The sequence below is a fragment of the Eptatretus burgeri genome, chromosome 12, assembly GCF_056783735.1.
Source record: "Eptatretus burgeri isolate ZD-2024b chromosome 12, Ebu_testis_v1, whole genome shotgun sequence".
NCBI classification, from domain to species: Eukaryota; Metazoa; Chordata; class Myxini; order Myxiniformes; family Myxinidae; genus Eptatretus; species Eptatretus burgeri.
The window spans coordinates 52,374,617-52,386,520 of NC_140972.1; the positions used below are offsets into that span (position 1 = coordinate 52,374,617).

General features: G+C 42.7%; 1 long non-coding RNA gene across 1 annotated transcript in view; it reads right to left on the reverse strand.

The window, feature by feature from the left end:
* LOC147015625 (uncharacterized) overlaps positions 1–10,933 on the reverse strand; it is a 49,962-nt gene extending 39,029 nt beyond the window's left edge. The window contains exon 1 of the long non-coding RNA XR_015050386.1: positions 10,869–10,933. This is a non-coding gene — a long non-coding RNA (uncharacterized LOC147015625). The remainder of the gene's footprint in view (positions 1–10,868) is intronic.
* Between the last annotated feature and the right edge of the window lie 971 nt (positions 10,934–11,904).

Below are 11,904 nucleotides of genomic sequence, written 5' to 3' on the forward strand. Positions count from 1 at the left end.
GTCACTTAATATGAGGAAATAAAAATCGAAGCTTCACGAAACAATGATCAGAAAAACCAAAGAGAGCAATAACCAGAATGTGATACAAGATTATTAAAGGAATCCCCAAGATAAAATGTCGAGCTGTGTAAGGTAGTCCAAGAGAACTCGACACCAGGTGAATTGTTGAAAATCCAGACGTTGCAGCCGCCATGTATGGTTGATGGCCGAGGTTATAATGAAAAATAATATCGCAAATGGGTCTATTTGAGGCAGGATGTGGTTCAGGGTTATTTCTATCCAAACTGGGGGTTCAAAGTGCAATTTAAATGAGGTTAGGATTGGGGGTTCAAAGTGCAATGTAAATAAGGTTAGGTATCACAGACAGTGGAAAGGAGGAGAGTGGGACCAGACTCTGTGCAGAGCGTTGGTGCTGCTTAAGCAGTTTCCTTGACTATTGAGCACAATCCTGGACGGGTCGCCACTCCGACACAGTATATCAGCAAGCTGGCACTCATTTTGCCGACCTCGGAAGGATGACAGGCAGAGTCAACCCCACCTGGTATTAAATCAACAGCTGAGCGGGATTTCAACTCAGGACCCTCGGATCCAAAGCCTGCCACCCTAACCATTAAGCCAACACCATGCAAACAGTGGAAAGGATTCCATTAAAAAAAAAAAAAATCAGGAAGTTTAATGCTATTGAAGTAGTCCAGAAGCACTCTCAAATACCACCCTGATACACCATTCCAGTGCCGTATATAAGGAGTCTGGCCATCTATTGTTCTGCTCATACAGAACAATCCAGCTGCGCGATTGTCAATCTGCATCAGGTGGTCTCCATGGTGCCATTTTGCCTCCCAAGCAAGCTATTCTAGGCTTGCGTTCATAGAGAAGTGGCGATTTATACAAGATTTTGCTCAATTTTGATGGGATGCTGTGTGGCATGGGGCTGCTCTGTTCAACCTGGACCAGGCCGAATAATGTGCCATTTCCCTCATGACAAGGGCAAACATGCGATTTGGACAGCTAAACTGTGCGTAGTTGCATAGTTTCCTTCTGCTTACTCGTATTTGTGTTTGGTAAGTATCTAATTAGGATAGTTCTTCGTGTTTCACGATCAATTTGAATGTTGTATCGTGACTTGATATTGTCATAAACCAACGATAGTAAAACTCATCAGATGCTGTCTTTTGCAACGTAAATGCATTTGGCTCAAATGTTCTGATCATTCATTGTCTTTCTTTCATTCTTCCATTGCACTTGAAATTTCCTACTTGTCGTACATACCGTCTCGTTGAATATAACAGTATTCATTTTAGTAGCGTACATCATTGGTTGACTCGTTTGGAACATTGAATTCCGTGGAGAACCACGACAGATTACTGGTTTTAGTTCTCCGGTGTGCGAATCTCTCGAGCAGTCCATTATCAAATTACAGACTGTCTGTTATTTTTCTATTTCTAAGACATTTTCTAAGACTAATTTCTAAGACAGATTTGTGCCTTCCAGTAATCCTGTCGGAGAGCTAACTTCAATAAAAATATCGATCGTTTGGCTGTTAGTACAATTGGAACCAGGTTAGATTACAAATTTTCTTGATGCCTGGTTTTGGTTCCTTTGTTCTGTTTTTCCTTGTTGTTCTTACTTCCTTAGTTCCTGTCATTAACTTCCGCCATCGAAGATGGATGCATCGAACAGCACTCGGTAGAGTGCAAAACCTCCGCCACCAATACTGCTAGGTCACTCAAGTGAACCTGATATCCTATTCAGTCAATTTGACATCAACAGTGCTCACAGAGTTATAGTTTGCAACTTTCCCTTTTAACTTTTACATACTCAATTCATTCATCATAACTAGATTCCTTGAGACAGAAATTGATTTTACGTGGGTATATCCACCTGAAGTTCCAAAATCAGCCACAATTATAATTTTGGCATGTTTTTTGTTGGAAATCACTTATAACATGTAGAAATGCAAAAAAAAAAAAAAAAAAAATCGAAATTTTGTTGAAAAAAAGTTGCAAATTTTTTTTTCTCTAACAATTTTTTTTTGGGGGGGGGGGGTTGGAAATCACTTAAAACATGTAGAAATGAAAAAAAAAGAAATCGAAATTTTGTTGAAAAAAGTTGCAAATTTTTTTTTCTCTAACAATTTTTTTTGGGGGGGGGGTTGGAAATCATTTAAAACATGTAGAAATCATTAAAAAAAAGAAATCGAAATTTTGTTGAAAAAAAAGTTGCAAATTTTTTTTTCTTTAACAATTTTTTTTTGGGGGGGGGGGGGGGTTGGAAATCACTTAAAACATGTAGAAATGCAAAAAAAAGAAATCGAAATTTTGTTGAAAAAAAGTTGCAAATTTTTTTTCTCTAACAATTTTTTTTTGGTTGGAAATCACTTAAAACATGTAGAAATGCAAAAAAAAAAAAAATTCAAATATTTTTTCAAATTGGCCGCCATAGCGGCCATATTGGATTTTGGACCAAGTCCAAAATCTAATGGCATGATCCTTGGACCAGACCGAACCCCCCACCAAGTTTCGTCAAAATCCGTCGAGGAGATTTTCCGTAATACTGTTCACAAATAAACAAACAAACAGAAAGGGGTGAAAACAGTAACCTCCATCCATCTTCGATGGCGGAGGTTAATGACAGGAACTAAGGAAGTAAGAACAACAAGGAAAAATAGAACAAAGGAACCAAAACCATGCATCAAGAAAATTTGTAATCTAACCTGGTTCCAATTGTACGAACAGCCAAACGATCGATATTATAGCCTTCGGGTTAACCTCAGATTACAAGGAATGTTGTAATATCTGATGTCAGTAAATTAGAAGGTTGTGGATGGCATACTTTTTTTTAACAATGAGTTATTTAATGTGCTTGTGTTGATCGGCGCCCATCTCGCACCACGAGCATGTGCTCACAAGGGAGGCAAGATGGCACCTTCTAAGTTGGCCAGACTCTCTATTTCCGGCACTGCACCACCGCATTGAACCTTTATTTAAATTGAAGTACTGCAAAACTGGAGGTTCTTGGAAGTATTATGACAGGCGATTTTTGTTCTGCAGCAGTCAAATGCATAATTCAATTTAAATAAAATAAAGATTGTAAAAAGTCATATAAATAAATTAATTCTGGAATTTACTACCATTTTCTGCAATGTCTGTTGCATCGCCACATCGAACACATTATATAAGACATTCATCCCTGTTGTTTGTGTCCTTTATGACATCCTTAAAAACAGTAAGTTTCCTGTTTGCAAATATTTTCAATTTAGTTTGACTGCCTGACAGGCAAATAGAGTTAAAAAAAATCTCACTCCTATCTGTGCATGTAGAATGAATTCAAAGCCAAGGAATGAATGGTAAAATGAAAGACTCGTTTTCCTATTCATGTTCCGATTTGTGTTCAAAATATAACATTCAATTTCAATGAGTTATTCCCGGAACATAAACTCGAGACAAGTAACCGATCAGACAGATGGACATGAAGCAATTGCTTAACCCCACTATTCGCTTTGCATGTGTGGGGTGATAACTACTTGATGTTCTCTGTCCCTGTATATGGCAGCTTTGGCTGCCGGGTAGCTATCATTTATTGGAGCACGGCTGTGCCACTGATGCTGTGTCCCTCTACCAGTACACCGGTACTCATTTCACCAACCTCAGAAGGATGGCAGGCCAAGTCGACCTCACTTGGTGTTAATTCAGCAGCTTGGTCAACAAGACTCAAACTCAGGACCCCAGGATCCCAAGCCAGCCACCCACACCACTAAGCCAACACGAGGCTTAAATTGATGTTGATTATACTCAAACTACAGAAGGAAAATAACCTGGAACAAGCTCTTATAAAAGAGTTTAGGAAAAGGATATACATGCAATCGCAAAAAAAGTAATAATATCTTTTACAAAAGCTGTGACTAAATTAATATCCAAGTTCTTGTGACCTGTTGCTTCCAATCTGTGATGCTTTCTGGGCTGACACGAGTTTCCTATAAGAGGATATCATTCTTTTTATTCTTCATCAAATTCACAGTCTAGCCTGGCAGGATTGCCGAGTAGAATGCACAAATCGGTCTCTGAGCCATCTACCCTGGGTTCAAATCTCAGCCCAGCTTCAAACTGTCATCCTGGTGTCACGCAGGCAGGGCGAGGCATCAATGCACCTGCCGACCCTGAGGTAGACGTCTTTTACTGCCAGCATTAGCTTGCTGGACGTTAATGATCTCACAGTGTCCTTCACGAAAATTAGGCAAGCTATTGCCAGCACCGTGAACAAATTCTAAATTCCTTCCATAACCTACAAGGGGCATTGCATCAGTGACACAGCCACACCCCCAGCTGATGGAGTCTGAGATTTATTATATTCAAAGAACTGTGCCGCCCATTTATATTAAAGCTAGCTATATTCATGTTGGAGAAGAGGGTAAGGAATCTATACTAATAAAAGGCGATGTGTGTCAGTGTCTCCTCCATAACTCCAAAACCATAAAACCGAGCAGCCTGAAACTTTGCATGCAAACGAAGAAAACTCAAAGGAAGTGCAAGAGTGAAAATTGGTTGTTTGAGTTAATTAAAACACGCCTTTGAAGATAATTAACAGAAAACTTTAATTATATCCTTTACGATCATCGGCGAACTTGCTGTCTGGTGTCTGAAGGCATTTCCTGGATAACCTCGCTGGGGTATGAAGCCGCAATGTTTTTTGGCCTGCTCAACCACGCATCCACTTGGAACAGGCCAGAACGATTTCTTAACGATAAAGTTGGTTTTTTTTCTTCACTTTCCTCACTTATATCGAATGCCTGTTCATCATACCTACAAATTGTTGTGTCATCGTTTGTGAGTTTTCAAATTAGAAACTTGGAGCGATTTCATGCATTATGAGACGATTTACCAAGATCAACTCTCACGGACTAATTAAAATGTGTCATCGAAACATTATTTCGGTTTTGAGGATGAAATATCATCAGGACTAAATAAGTGTTGAAATATGTTGTGAAGTCTGATAATTTAAAGAAATAATGAGTCTTTTAACAATGCCGATATACGTATTTACTTTAAGCAAGCAAGGGATGTTCCCTCCTCCATACATACACAAGAAAATGTGTAATTTCCAAAGCATTAAACTGATCTTTTTCTACTGTTTGGAGAATTATATTGAGTGAACAAAAAAATTGAGAAACGTGTCAAAATTAACCAGCTTCATCGAGCTGTACGATTTAATGCATTCACTGCAAGACCTCACGCCCTGTCCCCCAGAAGGACTGCCTATCCATCATGTCTGACAGATCTGTGTCGACATTTTTGCATGTTTTGCGATGTGCTCTACAGAGAATCGAAGCAAATCTGGCAAAAAAATGGACGTTATAAAATAAAGTTATAGCATTTGCGCGGACTCTGAATCGATGCACCACGTGACACGTACACAGACCAGCAGACCATATGGTGCAGTTTCTGAAATGTTTATTCCATGGATGATTGAACATTGCAATGTCTCCAGGGTTGTTCTGCATTAAGCAGCAATCTTTTGCGGATAAAGTCATCTTATTTAATTAACTGGTGCATGCACAGTGAAGACGGACTTTAAACTGAAAGTGATCCTTAATGGTATGCAGTGACGGCCTGGTCAACAGTTACTGATCAACCATTAAATTGGAGTGTTTGCATGATGGCTTGAGTCATTTGCTGAGTGCCCATTGTCAACAGCGGGATCGCACTACATCGTTCTGGGTGAATCATTCACTCTCTGCAGAGGCTTTTCCCATGCCACGTCATTCTGAGCGAGCGGTTCGTGCTCCGTCACCCTGAGCGAGCGGTTCGTGCTCCGTCACCCTGAGCGAGCGGTTCGTGCTCCGTCACCCTGAGCGAGCGGTTCGTGCTCCGTCACCCTGAGCGAGCGGTTCGTGCTCCGTCACCCTGAGCGAGCGGTTCGTGCTCCGTCACCCTGAGCGAGCGGTTCGTGCTCCGTCACCCTGAGCGAGCGCTTCGTGCTCCGTCACCCTGAGCGAGCGCTTCGTGCTCCGTCACCCTGAGCGAGCGCTTCGTGCTCCGTCACCCTGAGCGAGCGCTTCGTGCTCCGTCACCCTGAGCGAGCGCTTCGTGCTCCGTCACCCTGAGCGAGCGCTTCGTGCTCCGTCACCCTGAGCGAGCGCTTCGTGCTCCGTCACCCTGAGCGAGCGCTTCGTGCTCAGTCACCCTGAGCGAGCGCTTCGTGCTCAGTCACCCTGAGCGAGCGCTTCGTGCTCCGTCACCCTGAGCGAGCGCTTCGTGCTCCGTCACCCTGAGCGAGCGCTTCGTGCTCCGTCACCCTGAGCGAGCGCTTCGTGCTCCGTCACCCTGAGCGAGCGCTTCGTGCTCCGTCACCCTGAGCGAGCGCTTCGTGCTCCGTCACCCTGAGCGAGCGCTTCGTGCTCCGTCACCCTGAGCGAGCGCTTCGTGCTCAGTCACCCTGAGCGAGCGCTTCGTGCTCTGTCACCCTGAGCGAGCGCTTCGTGCTCCGTCACCCTGAGCGAGTGCTTCGTGCTCCGTCACCCTGAGCGAGCGGTTCGTGCTCCATCACCCTGAGCGAGCGGCTCGTGCTCCGGCAGCCTAAGAGAGCGGCTCGTGCTCCGGCACCCTGATAGAGCGGTTCGTGCTCTGTCACCCTGAGCGAGCGGTTCATGCTCCGTCATGCTGAGCGAGCGGTTCCTGCTCTGGCATGCTGAGCGAGCGGTTCGTGCTCCATCACACTAAGCGAGTTGTTGTAAATAACACCCGATTTCTGAACCGTTTTCTGCATTAACGCCTTTTTTAAATTACTGAGCCAAATTATTTTTTTTTTTTTACACTTGTCAGACGCAGCTCTTTATAAAGAAAAATGTTTCTTAACATATCCCTGAAACGTCTATATAAATATTACGTTGTTTTTCACTGAAAGCTACTCAAGGTTTCTGGGTTATAATTATTATACAGTACGTACTGGAGTTGCTAATCACATTGACTCCAACCTGCCGATTCCGGAAAAATTGCCGAAATCAGCCAAGCACGTGTGTGTGTGTGTGTGTGTGTGTGTGTGTGTGTGTGTGTGTGTGTGTGTGTGTGTGTGTGTGTGTGTGTGTGTGTGTGTGTGTGTGTGTGTGTGTGTGTGTCTGAGCAGTGTTGGTCTCCAGCCAGCTTGGCTCCAGACTTGTCTGGACAGAAGTTTGTCTCTGGGACGTGTTTATAGAATGAGCGGTAGAAAATGGATTTCAGACATTATTTTGTTTCCCACTTCATTGTTATTCTATGCAGAATCATTTTGATGAGATGGTCTGAATCATAATTAATGCTCCATCGCTTGTCTGCCTTCCCTTCCTCTCACCTCACACTGTCTTCCCTTACCCCCACCCTCCTCACTCCCACTCTCCTCTCTCTCCTTTCCCCTCCCACCCCTCTTTCCCTCTTTCCCACTCTTTTTCTCCTCCCCCCTTTAGTATTACCGTCAGTGAAGCAATGGGTGGTATTTGCTTGTTTAAGTATATAATTTACACATTCCAATCCTTCTATGCTTGAACAAATACCATTTTAATCTTTTCAGTGAATTCTCAGAAATGGGGACAAAGAATCAAGCTGTTGCACAACACCATAAATAAAGGCATGCATTTTGGAGAGATATAAATCACTGTCACTTCTTAATTTTTTTACAGGAAATCAAGGATTTCAGTAGGAGGAAAAAATATAAAGTAAAATAAAATATTACTGTCAGAAGCATGTTCTGATGGAAAGTCCGCCTCACTAATATTTACTGAAGTAATGGAAGGAAGAACCCCTTCGCAATCATAACCATCGTCTTGGAAGACCATTTTGAAGTAATTCGGCTCAGAAATACAGCGTTGTCCTATTATGGTTTTGAGAGTTCACAGAAGGAAATACATCAAATCATTGGTTGCTTATGCCTGGTGTTGGCTTAATGGTTAGGGTGGTGGGCTTAGGATCCGAGGATCCTGAGTTCAAATCCCACTCGGCTGTTGAATTAATACCAGGTGGGGTTGACTCTGCCTGTCATCCTTCCGAGGTCGGCAAAATGAGTGCCAGCATGCTGGTATCCTGTGTCGAAGTGGCGACCCATCCAGGATTGTACCCAATAGCCAAGGAGACTGCTTAGGCAGCACCAACGCTCTGCACAGAGTATGGTCCCAGTGGATGGATTGGTTGCTTCGCCTAATCTTAATGAGGTTAGAGTACCATTCATTAAAATTATATATATACAAATCCTTAAAAAGGAAAACAAGGCTCGAGATAAAGACATTTGACTGATAGTGTGGGCAAGCCAAGGAGTGTGCGTGCTGAGCCATGCAGATCGCACAACATTAAAAAAAAACAAAAAACAAAGGTTTGAATTGTGTTCGTAATATAGGAAGGAAAGCTGTCATTTACATTTTTCAACTTTCTTTTTTCCTGTTGAGGAAAAGTGCAAACAGATGAAGAGCACAAATTAAAAAGTCACATCATGTACACCCCCGAAAAGAATGCACGGATCGGGTTTGAATGTCGATAATAAAACGGTGAATGAAGATAAGTCCAAGTTTATCGATTTATTTATTTCAACATTTGGCTTAAAACTCTCTCTTAACCTTGAAAGTGTCATTAAAAAAAAAAAATAAGGAAAAGCAATGGAGAATAATGAAGGCTCACGTGAACTCAAGTGTACCTCAATATGTCAATCTTTGGAAACAGCAACAGGTCGGCCCATGTTTCATATATATATATATATATATATATATATATATATATATATATATATATATATATATATATATATATATATATATATATATATATATATATATATATATATATATATATATATATATATATATATATATATTCTCTATATATATTTGTCAATGTTATGGAAACAAAAATTTTCTTAATCCATTAACGTTTTCTTTTTCTACACATTCTCAGCGATAATGATGGAAAACAGAAACACGTGGAAATGTCAGAATTGCGTTGATGCCCGTCCTGGGCGTCTTGCGAGTTCCTTTGCTATACATGCAACCTCATGGTTTTCATTTGCAACCCCTCGGCCGCTCGGTGTTTGCTTTGAAGGTTGTCTCGTTAATAAACCTCGTGTTTCTTCAGGTTCAAAATGAAGACAATTGAGGTTTGTGATGAAGGCACGCACTGATTGCGTTATGCGTGTTCGCACGTTGCATCAGGCCTTCTCGGCTCCTTTGGGCGCCGGCGCAGAGTTTGGAAGACATTGAAGGCGTGCCAAGTGACCCAGCAGGTTTTCACAAGTTACAACCACTGCATCTGGATGATTTGCTGGGTTTTGTGAAAGCGGGCATGCCGACTTTGAGTCCCTCGAGTTTTCCAAGAGTAACAGCATATGATTCAGTTGTGACCATATGGGCTGCACATTCATCTCTCCGAACGGTTGCCTGCAGATGCTACATCCGAGCGATGATGCAAATGTGACACAATGGCTGCAGGCTTGTAACAAAAACCAACATACATGTACATATATATATATATATATGTGTTTGTGTGTGTGTGTACATACACATAACATTCCATTGCTTGCGTCTGTGTGTCGCCACACTCCCACTGTCAGTATGTTCCCTTTTTATTCTTTGCTCTTCCATGAGCTTCGATTACCTTTTTGATACAAAAAAATTAATTAATTAATTCACAAGAAGCTCGTTTCTTGGACTTGTTATTTTTATTTTTCAGATAACTCTGGCTCCTGCAGTAAGCTCATGCCGATGGATGTTTTCAGAAACTTTCAGAAACGCTCCAACATGAATCCAAGTGCTGTAACGTCGACCAGAAGCGAAAGCCCGAGTCTAGGGAGGTGATGGTTGGAGTTTCTTTTTAACACGGTTTTAGTATGAGTTGGGCAGGAGTGCACATCTCAATAATGAACGACTATTGAAGGAGAAGGCTGCCCATGCAGATGCTGAGCTGGACCATGAATGAAACCCATCTGAGGGCGAGTTCAATCAATGCATCATTTGAAAGCTCAAGCAGGGCAGGGAACCAAGGCAGACACCAATCTACCCGCAGCAGACTATTGGCGAGTTGACACCATGCCAGGCCAACTCCAATAATTTAATCCGAACATCTTCAAAGCGAATGACCGTGAACTCTAATTGGATGGTCTTTTTGATAGGAACTCCACTTTCGAAGTCAAAACAAGGATAGAATCCCAGTATTATCGATCTCACAAATGCATATTTTGATTGAGATTCGGAAATTATTACGGTCTGCCGATTGCTTCATCATCCCTGATCGTGAGTGAGGGCAATCACTTGGATTTTGGCTGGGATACCAGGAAACAATGTCCTACTCTTTTCTCAAAACTTTGTGGGGTCTTTCACGTGCACCAGCGAATGCTAGCAGATGAGACAGCTGGCTTAACTTTTGCTCGAGAGAAAATAAAGAGGGGGGGGGGGGTTCTATTGATACTACACGCTACTTGTGAATCGTTTCACTTCAAGTTTTCTTTCCATTGTGAAACGTTGGTGTTCAAAATGTTCTCGGAACGAGATATGCACAAGGCTCAAACAAAATGAATGTTTTTAATTTTTCTATAATTAATATTTTCCAAACAATCATCGACATGTATTTCAATATTCGAAGAGTATCTTGGACGGGTGTAATCTCGTTCTTAGAACATTTTGAACGCTCCGCGAAAGCTGCAGCTATTTTTAACCTCATGTCCTTTAAGTCCATGATCCGTTAAGCCTCGAAACTTCAAATGTTATATTCTGTACCACTTGCTCCCCCCCGCCCATTTTTCTGGTATTATTTTCTAATTTTTCTTGCAAACATATTTGACATAAAATGCAACAAAAATCCCCAAAACGAGCTCATTGCGAATTCAAACCCCGAACGTGTAAAAGGTCCGACGTTGCTCACCCTTACACCAAGTGCACAGCTGTGTAATCCGCAGCCTCGAATCAAACCGTGCCGCGCAGCCCCAGTGCGCACGGGCTTATTCGAGTCACGTGGACGCGCCTATTCGAGTCACGTGAGCACGCGCTTATTCGAGTCACGTGAGCGCGCGCTTATTCGAGTCACGTGAGCGCGCGCTTATTCGAGTCACGTGAGCGCGCGCTTATTCGAGTCACGTGAGCGCGCCTATTCGAGTCACGTGGGCGCGCGCTTATTCGAGTCACGTGAGCGCGCGCTTATTCGAGTCACGTGAGCGCGCGCTTATTCGAGTCACGTGAGCGCGCGCTTATTCGAGTCACGTGAGCGCGCGCTTATTCGAGTCACGTGAGCGCGCTTATTCGAGTCACGTGGGCGCGCTTATTGGAGTCACGTGAGCGCGCTTATTGGAGTCACGTGAGCGCGCTTATTCGAGTCACGTGAGCGCGCCCATTCGAGTCACGTGAGCGCGCCCATTCGAGTCACGTGAGCACGCCCATTCGAGTCACGTGGGCGCGCGCGTGACGCATGCTGCTCCGCCGCCGAAACGATCGCTTCCTGTCACGGCGATAACTCGATGATCGCGGCCGAAGAGGCTGGCGGACTCATTGAGATAATTCAAATCGTGTCGATCACCAAGCATTCAATTAAAATTGTTAATATGGGGGATATATATATATATATATATATATATATATATATATATATATATATATATATATATATATATATATATATTGACCGAGTTTAGGTGGGCATTGTAATTCGGAGCATTTTAAACTTGACCGATAATAATTATTAACGGACGTACATTCACGTTTTAAGTCACTGCGAGGAAGTTATATTTTAATTCCCTCCTTTTGTTATACTTGAACGTCCCGAGCACAAGTCCAGGGTGGTTTCTCTGAAATGATTATTTCACTGAGCGATCAATCCGACATATGATGCATCAAAATGTGAAATCGCCGCCTGCGGCCAAGCTGCAATTGGTTTTATAAAAGACAGTCACGTGTTTAATCCCAAT